A 20,335-nucleotide genomic window follows, 5' to 3' on the forward strand; every position below is an offset into this window, starting at 1 on the left:
AAATTTATTTTGTCCAAAAGGGATCTAAAATTGAAAGTTTTTATGTAAAGAAAACGTGATTTCAAGTATTTGACTTCTGAATAACTGAATTTTTGACTCTTTTGAGAAAGTTTTAACAATGAGATAGTTTAGAATAAACTTGTTTTTAAGGTTTTGGAAACATGTTACAAAAATCGGTATTTGTTTTAAGGAAAATTTCGGATGCTTAATGACGATAATCAAAGTGACGCAGCTGAAGGCGAAAGGAAAAGTCGACACGGTAGGATGATGGTGGACGAGGTGCCTTGGCAACTTGTTGGATTAGTAACGTTGAAAGTAGGATGCTCCGTAGGGAATATATGTATATATATATCTCATCGCATGATTCGGATTTTCGAGGGCGAAAATCTTTTTAAGGAGGGGAGGATGTAAGAACCTGCGTTTTCACGTAAAACCGTTTTAATATAATAATTTTAGTGTCCGGAATAGATTCAAAATTTAGAAGTTTTAATTTGAAAATATAAATGAGAAATTTGGTTTCAGTTAATTTTTCTGAGTTGGAAAATGTATTTCTTTCGGACAATTTTTGTAAAAATGCGTACTGGCGATTAAGCTGGCAGTACCGGCCCTAGACTGTACAGTACCACGTATTTTGGAAAATAATATTTTGAAAATTTATTTATTGTTTTGAAAGGAGAAAAATAATTTAGAATCGAAAACCGGACACTAATCTTAAAGGTTTTGGCCCAAAGTGGGCCAAACGGACCAAAAATGCTAACGGGTTGGACCGGGCCCAAACCGGGCTCAATGCTCAACATATATAAGCTCATTTAATGAGCTTTGAGCTCATTTTCCAGCCCTAAAGGGGAGGAGGCCGCGGTTTTGAGAGGGGAGAGGAGAAGAGGGATGACACTTTTTACCTCCACCTTCCGGGAGCCATAACTTTTGATCCGGAGCTCCGATTGACGAGCCGTTTGTGGCCACGCAAAGCTCTCATCGCACTCTACGTTTCTATCTAAGAAAATCTGTTAAATTATCTCTCTTCATGTACCGGTTTCCAGCCCTAGTTATCTGCGCGTTTTGGGTTTAGATTTTGAACAAGTTTTGTGGTTTTGCTTGCTTAGGTGATCTCTAGTAGTGGGTAAATGTTGGATTTTACCCCCTAATCACATTGGGTAAGGTAAGGTTTCACTAAATCCTTGTGTTTATTTATTTTGTGTATCTTAGATTTTGATGTTGGTATGTATATGTGATGAGCGGATAATTTATACGCTTTTTGGCATTATTTTTAGTATGTTTTTAGTAGGATCTAGTTACTTTTAGGGATGTTTTTATTAGTTTTTATGTTAAATTCATATTTCTGGACTTTACTCTGAGTTTGTGCATTTTTTTGTGATTTCAAGTATTTTCTGGCTGAAATTGAGGGACTTGAGCAAAAATCAGATTCAGAGGTTGAGGAAGGACTGCCGATGCTGTTGGATTCTGACCTCCCTGCACTCAAAGTGGATTTTCTGGATCTATAGAACTTCAAATGGCGCGCTCTCAATGGCGTTGGAACATAGACATCTAAGGCTTTCCAGCAATATATAATAGCTCATACTTTGCCCGAGTTTAGACGATGCAAAAGGGTGTTGAACGCCAGTTCTACGCTGCAGTCTGGAGTTAAACGCCAGAAACACGTCACGAACCAGAGTTGAACGCCAAAAACACGTTACAACTTGGCGTTCAACTCCAAAAGAAGCCTCTGCACGTGAAAGCTTCATGCTCAGCCCAAGCACACACCAAGTGGGCCCCGAAAGTGAATTTCTGCATCAATTACTTACTTCTGTAAATCCTAGTAGCTAGTCTAGTATAAATAGGACATTTTACTATTGTATTTACATCTTTGGATTATCTTTTGATCCTTTGATCAAGTGTTGGTTACTCTGGTTCCCCTCTGGGGACGAGACCAATGAACTCCATTATCACTTATGTATTTTCAACGGTAGAGTTTCTGCACTCCATAGATTAAGGTGTGGAGCTCTACTGTTCCTCATGATTTAATGCAAAGTACTACTGTTTTATATTCAATTCAACTTATTCCGCTTCTAAGATATCCATTCGCACCCAAGAACATGATGAATGTGATGATTATGTAACTCTCATCATCATTCTCACTTATGAACATGTGCTTGACAAACACTTCCGTTCTACATGCAAACAAGCTAGAATGAGTATCTCTTAGATATCTAATACAGAGGACCGAGTCCAAGATATTAGAATCTTTGTGGTATAAGTTAGAACCCATGGATGGCCATTCCTGAGATCCGGAAAGTATAAACCTTGTCTGTGGTATTCCGAGTAGGATCTGGAAAGGGATGGCTATGACGAACTTCAAACTCGCGAGTGCTGGGCGTAGTGACAGACGCAAAAGGAGGGTGAATCCTATTCCAGTATGATCGAGAACCTCCAGATGATTAGCCGTGCCATGATAGAGCATTTGGACCTTTTTCACAGAGAGGATGGGATGTAGCCATTGACAACGGTGATGCCTTACAGAAAGCTTGCCATGGAAAGGAGTAGGAATGATTGGATGAAGATAGCAGGAAAGCAGAGGTTCAGAGGAACGAAAGCATCTCTATACGCTTATCTGAAATTCTCACCAATGATTTACATAAGTATTTCTATCTTTATTTTCTGTTTATTTATTATTATTATTCGAAAACTCCATAACCATTTGATATCCGCCTGACTGAGATTTACAAGATGACCATAGCTTGCTTCATACCAACAATCTCTGTGGGATCGACCCTTACTCACGTAAGGTTTTATTACTTGGACGACCCAGTGCACTTGCAGGTTAGTTGTATCGAACTTGTGACAAATTATGAATTAAGATTAGAGCACCAAGTTTTTGGAGCCATTACCAGGGATCACAATTTCGTGCACCAAGTGACGGGGATTGTTCGAGTTTGGACAACTGACGGTTCATCTTGTTGCTCAGATTAGGTAATTTTCTTTTTCGTTTTATTTTTCAAAAAAAAAAAATTTCTTCAAAAATCTTTCAAAAAAAATTTTCTTTTCCTTTTGTTTTCGAAAATTCTTTTAAAATTTTTAAGAATGAATTTTAAAGTTTCAAAATGGTATGCTGAAGTTTGGCTGGCCATCAAGCTTTAGACTAACCTGGTATGATTCCTGGAATCTTGATTGAGGACTTTGAATTCATTGCTTCCTTTTCCCTATAGGTTTTCAAAAAAAAATAAAAATATACAAAAATCCAAAAAAAAATTAATAAAATCATAAAAATCAAAAATATTTTATGTTGTTTGTTTGAGTCTTGAGTCAATTTTTAAGTTTGGTGTCAATTGCATTTTTTCTAAAAATTTATGCATTTTTCGAAAATTCATGCATTCATAGTGTTCTTCATGATGTTCAAGTTGTTCTTGGTAAGTCTTCTTGTTTGATCTTGATGTTTTCTTATTTTGTGTCTTTTCTTGTTTTTCATATGCATTTTTAATTTGTTAGTTCCTAAAGTTTGAAAATTTCTAAGTTTGGTGTCTTACATGTTTTTCTTTCATTAAAAATTTTCAAAAATAAGTCTTGATGTTCATCTTGATCTTCAAAGGGTTCTTGGTGTTCATCTTGATATTCATAGTGTTCTTGCATGCATTCATTGTTTTGATCTAAAAAGTCTCATGCATTGAGTCTTTTTCATGTTTTTCTCTTTCTTCATTAAAAATTCAAAAATCAAAAAATATCTTTCCCTTTTTCTCTCATAAATTTTTGAAAATTTGAGTTGACTTTTTCAAAATTTTTAAAATCTAGTTGTTTCTTATAGTCAAATCAAATTTTCAAATTGAAAATCCTATCTTTTTCAAAATCTTTTTCAAAAATTAAATCTTTTTCATTTTTTATTTTCGGAAATTTTAAAAATCTTTTTCAAAAATCTTTTTCTTAATTTTATCTCATAATTTTCGAAAATATTATCAACAATTAATGTTTTGATTCAAAAATTTCAAGTTTGTTACTTGCTTGTTAAGAAAGATTCAAACTTTAAGTTCTAGAATCATATCTTGTGATTTCTTGTGAATCAAGTCATTAATTGTGATTTTAAAAATCAAATCTTTTTCAAAACTAATTTCAATCATATCTTTTCAAAAATATCTTCTTATCTTATCTTTTTCAAAATCATATCTTTCTAATCATATCTTTTCATATCATACCTTTTTCAAAAATTTGATTTTAAAATATCTTTTCTAACTTCTTATCTTCTTATCTTTTAAAAATTAATTTTCAAAATTTGTTTCAACTAACTAATTAACTTTTTGTTTGTTTCTTATCTCTTTCAAAACTACCTAACTAACTATCCCTCTCTAATTTTCGAAAATACCTCCCTCTTTTTCAAAAATTCTTTTTAGTTAATTAATTGTTTAAATTCTAATTTTAATTTTAATTCTCCTTTAATTTTTGAAAATCATCAACTTCTTTTCAAAAAAATTAATTTTCGAAATTCCCTCTCCCTTATCTCCTTCTATTTATTTATTCATCTACTAACACTTTTCCTCACCCAAAAATTCAAACCATTTCTTCTCTTCTGAGTTCGAATTCTTCTATTCTTCATTCTTATTCTTCTTTTCTTCTATTCACACAAAGGGAACCTCTATACTATGGTAAAGAGGATCCCCGGTATCTATAGTCCTCTTTTTTTTCACATGACCAGGAGCAAGGACAAGAACATTCTTGTTGAAGCAGACCCTGAACCTGAAAGAACTCTGAAGAGGAAACTGAGAGAAGCAAAAATACAACAATCCAGAGACAACCTTACAGAAATTTTTGAAAAGGAAGAGGAGATGGCAGCCGAAAGTAATAACAATGCAAGGAAGATGCTTGGTGACTTTACTGCACTAAATTCCAATTTACATGGAAGAAGCATCTCCATCCCTACCATTGGAGCAAACAATTTTGAGCTGAAACCTCAATTAGTTTCTCTGATGCAACAGAACTGCAAGTTTTATGGACTTCCATCTGAAGATCCTTTTCAGTTCTTAACTGAATTCTTGCAGATATGTGATACTGTTAAGACTAATGGAGTAGATCCTGAAGTCTACAGGCTCATGCTTTTCCCTTTTGCTGTAAGAGACAGAGCTAGAATATGGTTGGACTTTCAACCTAAGGATAGCCTGAACTCTTGGGATAAGCTGGTCAAGGCTTTCTTAGCCAAGTTCTTTCCTCCTCAAAAGCTCAGTAAGCTTAGAGTGGATGTTCAAACCTTCAGACAGAAAGAGGGTGAATCCCTCTATGAAGCCTGGGAGAGATATAAGCAACTGACCAAAAAGTGTCCTTCTGACATGCTTTCAGAATGGACCATCCTGGATATATTCTATGATGGTCTGTCTGAATTAGCTAAGATGTCATTGGATACTTCTGCAGGTGGATCCATTCACCTAAAGAAAACGCCTGCAGAAGCTCAAAAACTTATTTACATGGTTGCTAATAACCAGTTCATGTACACTTCTGAGAGGAATCCTGTGAGTAATGGGACGCCTCAGAAAAAGGGAGTTCTTGAAATTGATACTCTGAATGCCATATTGGCTCAGAATAAAATATTGACTCAGCAAGTCAAAATGATTTCTCAGAGTTTGAATGGAATGCAAGCTACACCCAACAGTACTCAAGAGGCATCTTTTGAAGAAGAAGCTTATGATCCTGAGAACCCTGCAATAGTAGAGGTAAATTATATGGGTGAACCTTATGGGAACACCTATAACCCCTCATGGAGAAATCACCCAAATTTCTCATGGAAGGATCAACAAAAGCCTCAACAAGGTTTTACTAATGGTGGAAGAAACAGGTTTAACAATAGTAAACCTTTTCCATCATCCACTCAGCAACAGACAGAGAATTCTGAGTAGAATCCATCTAACTTAGCAAATTTAGTCTCTGATCTATCTAAGGCCACTCTGAGTTTCATGAATGAAACAAGGTCATCCATTAGAAATTTGGAGGCACAAGTGGGCCAGCTGAGTAAGAAGATCACTAAAATCCCTCCTAGTACTCTCCCAAGCAATACAGAAGAGAATCCAAAGAGAGAGTCCAAGGCCATTGATATAACCAATATGGCCGAACCTACAAGGGAGGAAGAGGACGTGAATCCCAGTGAGGAAGACCTCTTGGGACGTCCAGTGATCAACAAGGAGTTTTCCTTTGAGGAACCAAAGGAATCTGAGGCTCATCTAGAGACCATAGAGATTCCATTGAACCTCCTTATGCCCTTCATAAGCTCTGATGAGTATTCCTCTTCTGAAGAGAATGAGGATGTTACTGAAGAGCAAGTTGCCAAGTTCCTTGGTGCAATCATGAAGCTGAATGCCAATTTATTTGGTAATGAGACTTGGGGAGATGAACCTTCCCTGTTCACCAATGAACTGAATGCATTGGATCAACTGAGATTGCCTCAGAAGAAACAGGATCCTGGAAAGTTCCTAATACCCTGCACCATAGGCACCATAACCTTTAAGAAGGCTCTATGTGACCTTGGGTCAGGAATAAACCTCATGCCACTCTCTGTAATGGAGAAACTTGGAATCTTTGAGGTGCAAGCTGCTAGAATCTCATTAGAGATGGCAGACAACTCAAGAAAAGAGGCTTATGGACAAGTAGAGGACATGCTAGTAAAGGTTGCAGGCCTTTACATCCCTGCTGATTTCATAATCCTAGATACTAGGAAGGATGAGGATGAGTGCATCATCCTTGGAAGAACTTTCCTAGCCACAGCAGGAGCTGTGATAGATGTTAACAGAGGTGAATTAGTCCTTCAATTGAATGGGGACTCCCTTATGTTTAAAGCACAAGGTTATCATCCTGAAAACATGGAAAAGAGGCACGATAAGCTTCTCTCACTGCAGAGTCAACCAGAGCCCCCACAGTCAAACTCTAAGTTTGGTGTTGGGAGGCCACAACCAAACTCTAAGTTTGGTGTTGAATTCTCATATCCAAACTCTAAGTTTGGTGTTGGGAAGTCTCAAAAATGCTCTGAACATCTGTAAGGCTCCATGGGAGCTCACTGTCAAGCTATTGACATTAAAGAAGCGCTTGTTGGGAGGCAACCCAAATTCTAATTTTATTTTCATTTTTATTCTTATTGTTCTTTCATGTTTTATTAGGTTCATGATCATGTGGAGTCATAAAATAAATAGAAAAATAAAAAACAGAATCAAAAACAGCAGAAGAAAAATCACAACCTGGAGGAAGAGCTTACTGGCGTTTAAACGCTAGTAAGGAGCATCTGGCTGGCGTTCAACGCCAGAACAGAGCATGAATCTGGCGTTGAACGCCAGAAACAAGCAACATCCTGGCGTTCAGACGCCAGGAATGCACCCTGAGGAAAGCTGGCACTGAACGCCAAAAACAACCATAGAACTGGCGTTCAACGCCAGAAACATGCTGCATCTGGGCGTTGAACGCCTAGAACAAGCATCAATTTGGCGTTTAAATGCCAGAATTGCATGCAAAGGTGTTTTACATGCCTAATTGGTGCAGGGATGCAATTCTTTGACACCTCAGGATCTGTGGACCCACAGGATCATCTCAGCATCTGTGGACCCCACAGGATCCCTACCTACCTCCACTCATACTCTCCCCTCTTCTCATTCATCCTCTCTTCCCAATAACCACCTTTCCCCAAAACCCTTCACCAATCACCTCAATCTCTCTCTTCCCTATTACCCATTCACCGCTCACATCCATCCACTCTTCCCCATAAACCTACCTTATAAACCCCACCTACCTTCAAAATTCAAAATTACTTTCCCACCCAAACCCACCCCATATGGCCGAACCTTAACCCCTCTCCCTCCACTATATAAACCTCTCCATTCTTCCTTATTCTCACACAACACAACCCTTTCATCCCCTTCTTGGCCGAAACACAACCCTCTCTCCCTCTCTTCCATATCTTCTTCTTCTTCTTCTTTTCTTTCTTCTATTGCTCGAGGGCGAGCAATATTCTAAGTTTGGTATGGTAAAAGCATAAGCTTTTTATTTTTCCATTACCATTGATGGCACCTAAGACCAAAGAATCCTCTAGAAAAGGGAAAGGGAAGACAAAATCTTCCACCTCCGAGTCATGGGAGATGGAAAGATTCATCTCCAAAGTCTATCAAGACCACTTTTATGATGTTGTGGCCAAGAAGAAGGTGATCCCCGAGGTCCCTTTCAAACTCAAGAAAAATGAGTATCCAGAGATCCGACATGAGATCCAAAGAAGAGGTTGGGAAGTTCTAACAAACCCCATCTAACAAGTCGGAATTCTAATGGTTCAAGAGTTCTATGCTAATGCATGGATCACTAGGAACCATGATCAAAGTAAGAACCCGAACCCAAAGAATTATCTCACCATGGTTCAGGGGAAATACTTAGATTTTAGTCCGGAAAATATGAGGTTGGCGTTCAACTTGCCAATGATGGAAGAGAACACACGCCCCTACACAAGGAGAGTCAACTTTGATCAAAGGTTGGACCAAGTCCTCATGGACATATGTGTGGAAGGAGCTCAATGGAAGATTGACTCAAAAGGTAAACCGGTTCAACTGAGAAGACTGGACCTTAAGCCTGTAGCTAGAGGATGGTTGGAGTTCATTCAACGCTCAATCATTCCCACTAGCAACCGGTCTGAAGTTACTATAGACCGGGCCATCATGATCCATAGCATCATGATTGGAGAAGAGGTGGAAGTTCATGAGATTATACCTCAAGAACTCTACAAGGTAGCTGACAAGTCCTCCACTATGGCAAGGTTAGCCTTTCCTCACCTCATTTGCCACCTATGCAATTCGGCTGGGATTGACATAGAGGGAGATATCCTCATTGAAGAGGACAAGTCCATCATTAAGAAAAGGATGGAGCAAACAAGAGAGCCTATTCATGGATCTCAAGAGACGCATGAAGAAGCTCATCACCAAGAAATCCCTGAGATGCCTCAAGGGATGCACTTTCCTCCACAGAATTTTTGGGAGCAAATCAACACCTCCCTAGGAGAATTAAGTTCTAACATGGGACAATTAAGGGTGGAACATCAAGAGCACTCCATCATCCTTCATGAAATTAGAGAAGATCAAAGAGCAATGAGGGAAGAGCAACAGAGACAAGGAAGAGACATAGAAGAGCTCAAGGACATCATTGGTTCCTCAAGAAGGAAATGCCACCATCACTAAGGTGGACTCATTCCTTGTTCTCAAATTTTCTATTTTTCGTTTTCTTTATGTTAAGCGCTTATCTATGTTAGTGTCTTATTACATGATCATTAGTATTTAGTAACTTTGTCTTAAAGTTATGAATGTCCTATGAATCCATCACCCCTCTTAAATGAAAAATGTTTTTAATTCAAAAGAACAAGAAGTACATAGTTTCGAATTCATCCTTGAAACTAGTTTAACTATTTTGATGTGGTGACAATACTTTTTGTTTTCTGAATGAATGCTTGAACAGTGCATATGTCTTTTGAAGTTGTTGTTTAAGAATGTTAAATATGTTGGCTCTTGAAAAAGAATGATGACAAGGAGACATTTTATTTGATAATCTGAAAAATCATAAAAATGATTCTTGAAGCAAGAAAAAGTAGTGAATACAAAAGCTTGCAGAAAAAAAAAGAGAAAGAAAAAGAAAAAGCAAGCAGAAAAAGCCAAAAGCTCTTTAAACCAAAAGGCAAGAGCAAAAAGCCAGTAACCCTTAAAACCAAAAGGCAAGAGCAAAAAGCCAATAACCCTTAAAACCAAAAGGCAAGGGTAAATAAAAAGGATCCCAAGGCTTTGAGCATCAGTGGATAGGAGGGCCTAAAGGAATAAAATCCTGGCCTAAGCGGCTAAACCAAGCTGTCCCTAACCATGTGCTTGTGGCGTGAAGGTGTCAAGTGAAAACTTGAGACTGGGCGGTTAAAGTCAAGGTCCAAAGCAAAAAAAGAGTGTGCTTAAGAACCCTGGACACCTCTAATTGGGGACTTTAGCAAAGCTAAGTCACAATCTGAAAAGGTTCACCCAGTTATGTGTCTGTGGCATTTATGTATCCGATGGTAATACTGGAAAACAAAGTGCTTAGGGCCACGGCCAAGACTCATAAAGTAGCTGTGTTCAAGAATCAACATACTGAACTAGGAGAATCAATAAAACTATGTGAACTCTGAGTTTCTATAGATGCCAATCATTCTGAACTTCAATGGATAAAGTGAGATGCCAAAACTATTCAAGAGGCAAAAAGCTACAAGTCCCGCTCATCTAATTGGAGCTATGTTTCATTGATATTTTGGAATTTATAGTATTCTCTTCTTTTTATCCTATTTGATTTTCAGTTGCTTAGGGACAAGCAACAATTTACGTTTCGTGTTGTGATGAGCGGATAATTTATACGCTTTTTGGCATTGTTTTTAGTATGTTTTTAGTAGGATCTAGTTACTTTTAGGGATGCTTTTATTAGTTTTTATGTTAAATTCACATTTCTGGACTTTACTATGAGTTTGTGTATTTTTCTGTGATTTCAGGTATTTTCTGGCTGAAATTGAGGGACTTGAGCAAAAATCATATTCAGAGGTTGAAGAAGGACTGCTGATGTTGTTGGATTCTGACCTCCCTGCACTCAAAGTGGATTTTCTGGAGCTACAGAACTCTAAAAGGCGCGCTCTTAACGGCGTTGGAAAGTAGACATCTAGGGCTTTCCAGCAATATATAATAGTCCATACTTTGCCCGAGTTTAGACGATGCAAAAGGGCGTTGAACGCCAGTTCTACGCTGCAGTCTAGAGTTAAACGCCAGAAACACGTCACGAACCAGAGTTGAACGCCAAAAACACGTTACAACTTGGCGTTCAACTCCAAAATAAGCCTCTGCACGTGAAAGCTTCATGCTCAGCCCAAGCACACACCAAGTGGGCCCCGGAAGTGAATTTCTGCATCAATTACTTACTTCTGTAAACCCTAGTAGCTAGTCTAGTATAAATATGACTTTTTACTATTGTATTTATATCTTTGGATTATCTTTTGATCCTTTGATCAAGTCTTGGTTACTCCGGTTCCCCTCTGGGGCCGAGACCAATGAACTCCATTATCACTTATGTATTTTCAACGGTAGAGTTTCTGCATTCCATAGATTAAGGTGTGGAGCTCTACTATTCCTCATGATTTAATGCAAAGTACTACTGTTTTATATTCAATTCAACTTATTCCGCTTCTAAGATATCCATTCGCACCCAAGAACATGATGAATGTGATGATTATGTGACGCTCATCATCATTCTCACTTATGAACATGTGCTTGACAAACACTTCCGTTCTACATGCAAACAAGCTAGAATGAGTATCTCTTAGATATCTAATACAGAGGACCGAGTCCAAGATATTAGAATCTTCGTGGTATAAGTTAGAACCCATGGATGGCCATTCCTGAGATCCGGAAAGTCTAAACCTTGTCTATGGTATTCCGAGTAGGATCTGGGAAGGGATGGCTGTGACGAACTTCAAACTTGCGAGTGCTGGGCGTAGTGACAGACGCAAAGGGAGGGTGAATCCTATTACAGTATGATCGAGAACCTCCAGATGATTAGCCGTGCCGTGACAGAGCATTTGGATCTTTTTCACAGAGAGGATGGGATGTAGCCATTGACAACGGTGATGCCTTACAGAAAGCTTGCCATGGAAAGGAGTAGGAATGATTGGATAAAGACAGCAGGAAAGCAGAGGTTCAGAGGAACGAAAGCATCTCTATACGCTTATCTGAAATTCTCACCAATGATTTACATAAGTATTTCTATCTTTATTTTTTGTTTATTTATTATTATTATTCGAAAACTCCATAACCATTTGATATCCGCCTGACTGAGATTTACAAGATGACCATAGCTTGCTTCATACCAACAATCTCCGTGGGATCGACCCTTACTCACGTAAGATTTTATTACTTGGACGACCCAGTGCACTTGCTGGTTAGTTGTATCGAAGTTGTGACAAATTATGAATTAAGATTAGAGCACCAAGTTTTTGGAGCCATTACCAGGGATCACAATTTTGTGCACCAAATGTGATGTTAGATTGAGTTTTGGTGTTTGTTGGAGTTGATTGAGGCTTTGGAGCAAGCTTGGTGGCTTTGTTTTGATATTTCGAACGTTTTGGGAATCGGCCAAGGTATAGTTTCGGTTTCCTTTATGTAATATGTAATGTTCATAGACACTTAGGCTAGTTAACCCTAAGATAGAATTGAATGTTGTTGGTATACTGGTGCACGAAATTGTGATCGTCAACAATGGCGCCAAAGGACTTGGAGCTCTTAAACATGAATCACACTTTGTCACAATTCCGCACAACTAACCAGCAAGTGCACTGGGTCGTCCAAGTAATAAACCTTACGTGAGTAAGGGTCGATCCCACGGAGACTGTCAGCTTGAAGCAAGCTATGGTCACCTTGTAAATCTCAGTCAGGCGGATTCAGATGGTGATGGAGAATTGATAATTAAAAGATAAATAAAACATAAAATAATGATAGAGATACTTATGTAATTCTTCGGTTGGAATTTCAGATAAGCGTATGAAGATGCTTTGTTCCTCCTGAACCTCTGCTTTCCTATTGCCTTCTTCTAATCATTCATACTCCTTTCCATGGCAAGCTTTATGTTGGGCATCACCATTGTCAATGGCTACTTCCCGTCATCTCAGTGAAAACGTTCCAAAAGCACTGTCACCGCACGGCTAATCATCTGTCGGTTTTCGATCATGTCGGAATAGGATCCATTGATCCTTTTCCGTCTGTCACACGCCCCACAATCGCGAGTTTGAAGCTCGTCACAGTCATCCCTTCCCAGATCCTACTCAGAATACCACAGACAAGGTTTAGACTTTCCGGATCTCAAGAATGACCGCCAGTAATTCTAGCCTATACCACGAAAGTTCCAATCTTAGATTAGAAATCCAAGAGATATACATTCAAGCTTGTTTGCATGTAGAATGGAAGTGGTTGTCAATCACGCGTTCATAGGTGAGAATGGTGATGAGTGTCACATAATCATCACATTCATCATGTTCTTGGGTGCGAATGAATATCTTGGAGAAGAAAAAGACTTGAGTAGAATAGAAAAACAATAGTACTTTGTATTAATTCATGAAGAACAGCAGAGCTCCACACCTTAATCTATGGTGTGTAGAAACTCCACCGTTGAAAATACATAAGTGATAATAGTGTAAGCATGGCCGAATGGCCAGCCTCCAAGGTCTAGGGACTAAACGTCCAAAGATGAAAATACAATAGCAAAAGGTCCTATTTATAGAGAACTAGTAGCCTAGGGTTTACAAAAATCAGTAATTAATGCAGAAATCTTCTTCCGGGCCCACTTGGTGTGTGCTTGGGCTGAGCATTGAAGCTTCCATGTATAGAGACTTTTCTTGGAGTTAAACGCCAGCTTTTGTGCCAGTTTGGGCGTTTAACTTCAGCTTTTGTGCCAGTTTTAGAGTTAAACGCCAGAATTCTTGAGCTGACTTGGAACGTCGGTTTGGGCCATCAAATCTCGGGTAAAGTATAGCTATTATATATTGCTGGAAAGCCCAGGATGTCTACTTTCCAACGCAATTAAGAGCGCGCCAATTGGGCTTCTGTAGCTCCAGACAATCCACTTCGAGTGTAGGGAGGTCAGAATCCAACAGCATCTGCAGTCCTTTTTCAGCCTCTGAATCAGATTTTTGCTCAGGTCCCTCAATTTCAGCCAGAAAATACCTGAAATCATAGAAAAATTCAAAAACTCATAGTAAAGTCTAGAAGAGTGATTTTTATTTAAAAACTAATAAAAATATAATAAAAACTAATTAAAATATACTAAAAACATACTAAAAATAATACCAAAAAGCGTATAAATTATCCGCTCATCACAACACCAAACTTAAATTGTTGCTTGTCCCCAAGCAAATGAAAATCAAATAGGATAAAAATAAGAGAATATACAATGAATTCTAAAAACATCTGTGAAGATCAGTATTAATTAGATGAGCGGGGCTTTTAGCTTTTTGCTTTTGAACAGTTTTGGCATCTCACTTTATCCTTTGAAGTTCAGAATGATTGGCTTCTATAGGAACTCAGAATCCAGATAGTGTTATTGATTCTCCTAGTTAAGTATGTTGATTCTTGAACACAGCTACTTTATGAGTCTTGGCCATGACCCTAAGCACTTTTTTTTTCCAGTATTACCACCGAATACATAAATAGCACAGACACATAACTGGGTGAACCTTTTCAGATTGTGACTCAGCTTTGCTAGAGTCCCCAATTAGAGGTGTCCAGGGTTCTTAAGCACACTCTTCTTTTTGCTTTGGACCTTGACTTTAACCGCTCAGTCTCAAGTTTTCACTTGATACCTTCATGCCACAAGCACATGGTTAGGGACAACTTGGTTTAGCCGCTTAGGCCAGGATTTTATTCCTGTGGGCCCTCCTATCCACTGATGCTCAAAGCCTTAGATCCTTTTTATCACCCTTGCCTTTTGGTTTAAAGGGGTATTGGCTTTTTCTGCTTGCTTTTCTTTTTTTTTTCTTTTTTTTTGCAAGCTTTTCACTGCTTTTTCTTGCTTCAAGAATCAATTTTATGATTTTTTAGATCATCAGATAACATTTCTCCTTTTCCCATCATTCTTTCAAGAGCCAACAATTTTAACATTCATAAAGAATCAAATTGAAAAATATGCACTGTTCAAGCATTCATTCAGAAAAATAATAGTATTGCCACCACATCAAGATAATTAAACTGTTTTAAAATTTGAAATTCATGCACTTCTTTTTCTTTTTCAATTAAAAACATTTTTCATTTAAGAAAGGTGATGGATTTATTTTCATAGCTTTAAGGCATAGACATTTAGACACTAATGATCATGTAATAAAGACACAAACATAAATAAACATAAAGCACAATTTTCGAAAAAACAGAAAATAAAGAACAAGGAAATTAAAGAACAGGTCCACCTTAGTGATGGCGGCTTGTTCTTCCTCTTGAAGATCTTATGGAGTGCTTGAGCTCCTCAATATCTCTACCTTGCCTTTGTTGTTCCTCTCTCATGGTTCTTTGGTCTTCTCTAATTTCATAGAGGAGGATGGAATGCTCTTGGTGCTCCACCCTTAGTTGTCCCATGTTGGAACTTAATTCTCCTAGGGAGGTGTTGATTTTCTCTCAATAGTTTTGTGGAGGAAAATACATCTCTTAAGGCATCTCAGGGATTTCATGAGGAGTTTCCTCATGCTCTTGTCCATGAGTGGGATCTCTTGTTTGCTCCATCCTTTTCTTAGTGATGGGCTTGTCCTCATTAATGAGGATGTCTTCCTCTATGTTAATTCCAGCTGAATTGCAGAGGTGACAAATGAGATGAGGGAAGGCTAACCTTGCTACAGTGGAGGACTTGTCCGCCACTTTGTAGAGTTCTTGGGATATAGCTTCATAACTTCTACTTCCTCTCTAATCATGATGCTATGAATCATGATAGCCCAGTCTATAGTAACTTCAGACCAGTTGCTAGTAGGAATGATTGAGCGTTGGATGAACTCCAACCATCCTCTAGCCACGGCTTGAGGTCATGCCTTCTTAGTTGAACCGGCTTCCCTCTTGAATCTCTCTTCCATTGAGCGCCTTCTTCACAGATGTCCATGAGGACTTGGTCCAACCTTTGATCAAAGTTGACCCTTCTAGTGTATGGGTGTGCATCTCCTTGCATCATGGGCAAGTTGAATGCCAACCTTACATTTTCCGGACTAAAGTCTAAGTATTTCCCTCGGACCATTGTATGCCAATTCTTAGGGTTCGGGTTCACACTTTGATCGTGGTTCTTGGTGATCCATGCATTGGCATAGAACTCTTGAACCATTAAGATTCTGACTTGTTGAATGGGGTTGGTGAGAACTTTCCAACTTCTTCTTCGAATCTCATGTCGGATCTCCGGATATTCGCCCTTTTTGAGCTTAAAAGGGACCTCGGGGATCACCTTCTTCTTGGCCACAACTTCATAGAAGTGGTCTTGATGCACCCTTGAGAGGAATCTCTCCATCTCCCATGACTCGGAGGTGGAAGCTTTTGCCTTCCCTTTCCTCTTTCTAGAGGTTTCTCCGGCCTTTGGTGCCATTAATGGTTATGGAAAAACAAAAAAAGCTTTAGCTTTTACCACACCAAACTTAGAAGGTTGCTCGTCCTCGAGCAAAAAAAGAAAGAAGAGAGTAGAAGAAGAAGAAATAGAGGAGATGGAGGGGGCTTTATGTTTCGGCCAAGGGGGATGGGTAGTGTTTAGGTTGTGTGAAAATGAAGGAGTGAAGATGGGTCTATATAGGAGTGGAGAGGGGGGTAAGGTTTGGCCATTATGGGTGGGTTTGGGTGGGAAAGTGGTTTGAATTTGAATGGTGAGGTAGGTGGGGTTTTATGATGGATGGATGTGGATTGGTGAAGGGTTTATGGAGAAGAGGGTAGGATTTGATAGGTGAGGGGTTTTTGGGGAAGAGGTATTGAGGTGATTGGTGAATGGGTGAAGAAGAGAGAGAGAGGTGGGGTAGGTGGGGATCCTGTGGGGTCCACAGATCCTGAGGTGTCAAGGATTTCTCATCCCTGCACCATGTGGCGTGCAAAACGCCCTTGCTGTCAATCCTGGCGTTAAACGCCCAGAATGGTGCCAGACTGGACGTTTAACGCCCATTCTGCTACCCTTACTGGCGTTTAAACGCCAGTAAGTTTCTCCTCCAGGGTGTTCTATTTTTCATTCTGTTTTTCCTTCTGTTTTTTATTTTTCAATTGTTTTTTGTGACTTCACATGATCATCAACCTATAGAAAATATAAAATAACAAAAGAAAATAGAAATTTAATATAGATAAGTAAAAATTGGGTTGCCTCCCAACAAGCGCTTCTTTAATATCAATAGCTTGACAGTGGCTCTCATGGAGCTTTACAGATATTCAGAGCAATATTTGAACCTCCCAACACCAAACTTAGAGTTTAACTATGGGGGCTCTGTTTGACTCTGTATTGAGAGAAGCTCTTCATGCTTCCTCTCCATGGTGACAGAGGGATATCCTTGAGCTTTAAACATAAGGGAGTCTTCATTCACTTGAATGATCAATTCTCCTCTGTCAACATCAATCACAGCTTTGGCTGTGGCTACGAAGGGTCTGCCAAGGATGATGGATTCATCCATACACTTCCCAGTTTCTAGGATTATAAAATCAGCAGGGATGTAATGGTTTTCAACCTTTACCAAGACATCTTCTACAAGTCCATAAGCCTGTTTCTTTCAATTGTCTGCCATCTCCAGTGAGATTCTTACAGCTTGTACCTCAATGATCCCTAGCTTCTCCATTACAGAGAGAGGCATGAGGTTTATACTTGACCCTAGGTCACACAGAGCCTTCTCAAAGATCATGGTGCCTATGGTACAAGGGATTGAGAATTTTCCAGGGTCTTGTCTCTTCAGAGATAATTTCTGCCTAGTCAAGTTATCTAGTTCTTTGATGAGCAATGGAGGTTCATCCTCCCAAGTCTCATTACCAAACAACCTGGCATTTAGCTTTATGATTGCTCCAAGGTACTTAGCAACTTGCTCTTCAGTAACATCTTCATCCTCTTCAGAGGAAGAATACTCATCAGAGCTCATGAATGGCAGAAGTAGATTCAATGGAATCTCTATGGTCTCAGTCTGAGCCTCAGATTTCCATGGTTCCTCATTAGGGAACTCCTTGGAGGTCAGTAGACGTCCATTGAGGTCTTCCTCAGTGGAGATTACTGCCTCTTTCTCCTCTCCAGGTTCGGCCATGTGAGACGTGTTTATGGCCTTGCACTCTCTCTTTGGATTCTCTTCTGTATTGCTTGGGAGAGTACTAGGAGGGAGTTCAATAATTTTCTTACTCAGCTGACCCACTTGTGACTCCAAATTTCTAATGGAGGATCTTGTTTCAGTCATGAAATTTTGAGTGGTTTTGATTAGATCAGAGACAATGGTTGCTAAATCAGAGTGGCTCTGTTTAGAAATCTCTGTTTATTGCTGAGAAGATGATGGAAAAGGCTTGCTATTGCTAAACCTGTTTCTTCCACCATTATTGTTGTTGAAACCTTGTTGAGGTCTCTGTTGATCCTTCCATGAGAGATTTGGATGATTTTTCCATGAAGGATTATAGGTGTTTCCATAGGGTTCTCCCATGTAATTCACCTCTTCCATTGCTGGGTTCTCAGGATCATAAGCTTCTTCTTCAGAGGAAGCTTCCTTAGTACTGCCTGTTGCTGCTTGCATTTCAGACAGACTCTGAGAAATCATATTGACTTGTTGGGTCAATATTTTATTCTGAGCCAATATGGCATTCAGAGTATCAATCTCAAGAACTCCTTTCTTCTGATTTGTCCCATTGTTCACAGGATTCCGTTCAGAAGTGTACATGAATTGGTTATTTGCAACCATTTCAATGAGTTTCTGAGCTTCTGCAGGTGTCTTCTGCAGATGAAGAGATCCTCCAGCAGAGCTATCCAATGACATCTTGGATAGTTCAGACTGACCATCATAGAAAATTCCTATGATGCTCCATTCAGAAAGCATGTCAGAAGGACATCTTCTGATTAATTGCTTGTATCTTTCCCAAGCTTCATAGAGGGATTCACCTTCCTTCTGTCTGAAGGTTTGGACTTCCACTCTAAGCTTGCTCAATTTTTGAGGTGGAAAGAACTTTGCCAAGAAGGCATTGACTAGCTTTTCCCAAGAGTTCAGGCTTTCTTTAGGTTGTGAATCCAACCATGTCCTAGCTCTGTCTCTTACAGCAAAAGAAAAAAGCATAAGTCTGTAGACTTCATGGTCAACCCCATTGGTCTTGACAGTGTCACAGATTTGCAAGAATTCAGCTAAGAACTGATGAGGATCTTCCAATGGAAGTCCATGAAACTTGCAATTCTGTTGCATTAGAGAAACTAATTGAGGCTTAAGCTCAAAGTTGTTTGCTCCAATGGCAGGGATTGAGATGCTTCTACCATAGAAGTCGGGAGTAGGTGCAGTAAAGTCACCAAGCACCTTCCTTGCATTGTTGGCATTGTTGTTTTCGGCTGCCATTGTTTCTTCTTCCTTGAAAAGCTCTGTTAGGCCCTCTAAAGAGAGATGTTCTTTAGCTTCTCTTAGTTTTCTCTTCAAGGTCCTTTCATGTTCAGGATCAGCTTGAATAAGTATGCCTTTATCTTTATTCCTGCTCATATGAAAGAGAAGAGAACAAGAAAGTAGGGAATCCTCTATGTCACAGTATAGAGATTCCTTGAGGTGTTAGAGGAAAAGAAGAATAGAAGGATGAGGTAGATAGAAGAGAATTTGAACATATAAAGAAGGATAGAGTTCGAATTGCACCTTGAGGAGGAATGTTAGTCCCTTAAATAGAAGGATGTGAGAAGAGGGGAAGAATTTTCGAAAATAAATTAAGAAGATTTTGAAATAATAAAAAGAAATTTTGAAAATTTGATTGAGATTTTCGAAAATTAAGATTGGGAAAGAAATTAAGTGATTTTTGAAAAAGATTTTGAAATTAGAAATCAAAAAGATATGATTGAGAGTTGATTTTGAAAAAGATGTGATTGAAAAGATATGATTGAGAAGATATGATTGAAAATAAATAAAAAAAGAAAGTTTTAAAATTAAAGTTGATTACTTGACTAACAAGAAATTAGAAGATATGATTCTTAAAATTCAAAATTTGATCCTTTCTTAATAGGCAAGTAACAACTTGAAAATTTTGAAGTAAATCTTTAATTATAACAAGGATTTTCGAAAATTAACAAAAATGGAAAGAAATTGATTTTGAAGAGATATGATTGAAAAGATGTTATTTGAAAAAGATTTGATTTTGAAAAATTATGAAGATTTGAAAAAAATTTGAATTAAAAACAAAATCTTCCCTCTTGTGTCCTTCTGGCGTTAAACACCCAGAATGGCATCCATTCTGGCGTTTAACGCCCAAAATGCTACCTTTTTGGGCGTTAAACACCCAGCCAGGTACCCTGACTGGCCTTTAAACGCCAGTTTTCCTTCTTCACTGGGCGTTTTGAACGCCCAGCTTTTTCTGTTTGATTCCTCTGCTGAATGTTCTGAATCTTTAATTCTCTGTATTATTGACTTGAAAAGACATAGTTTTGAAAATATTTTTGAATTTTTAATGATGAGAAACAATAAAAATGCAACTAAGATCAAATAAACAATGCATGCAAGACACCAAACTTAAGAATTTTCATATAAGAGACACTAACAAATTGAGAATGCATATGAGAAACAACAAAACACACAAAACAAGAGAATTTAAAGATCAGAGCACTGAAATCATCAAGAACAACTTGAAGATCAATGAAGAACATATTGCATGTATTCGAA

At 38.5% G+C, this 20,335-nt stretch overlaps 2 non-coding genes across 2 annotated transcripts; one reads left to right on the forward strand and one right to left on the reverse strand.

The window, feature by feature from the left end:
- Positions 1-5,204: 5,204 nt before the first annotated feature.
- LOC112768176 (small nucleolar RNA R71) lies at positions 5,205-5,312 on the reverse strand. Its single transcript, XR_003185613.1, has one exon. It is a non-coding gene; the product is annotated as a small nucleolar RNA R71 (small nucleolar RNA).
- Positions 5,313-18,526: 13,214 nt separating this feature from the next.
- On the forward strand, positions 18,527-18,634 carry LOC112767489 (small nucleolar RNA R71). Its single transcript, XR_003184932.1, has one exon. It is a non-coding gene; the product is annotated as a small nucleolar RNA R71 (small nucleolar RNA).
- The last annotated feature ends 1,701 nt before the right edge of the window (positions 18,635-20,335 follow it).

The sequence above is a fragment of the Arachis hypogaea genome, chromosome 17 (genome assembly GCF_003086295.3).
Source record: "Arachis hypogaea cultivar Tifrunner chromosome 17, arahy.Tifrunner.gnm2.J5K5, whole genome shotgun sequence".
NCBI classification, from domain to species: Eukaryota; Viridiplantae; Streptophyta; class Magnoliopsida; order Fabales; family Fabaceae; genus Arachis; species Arachis hypogaea.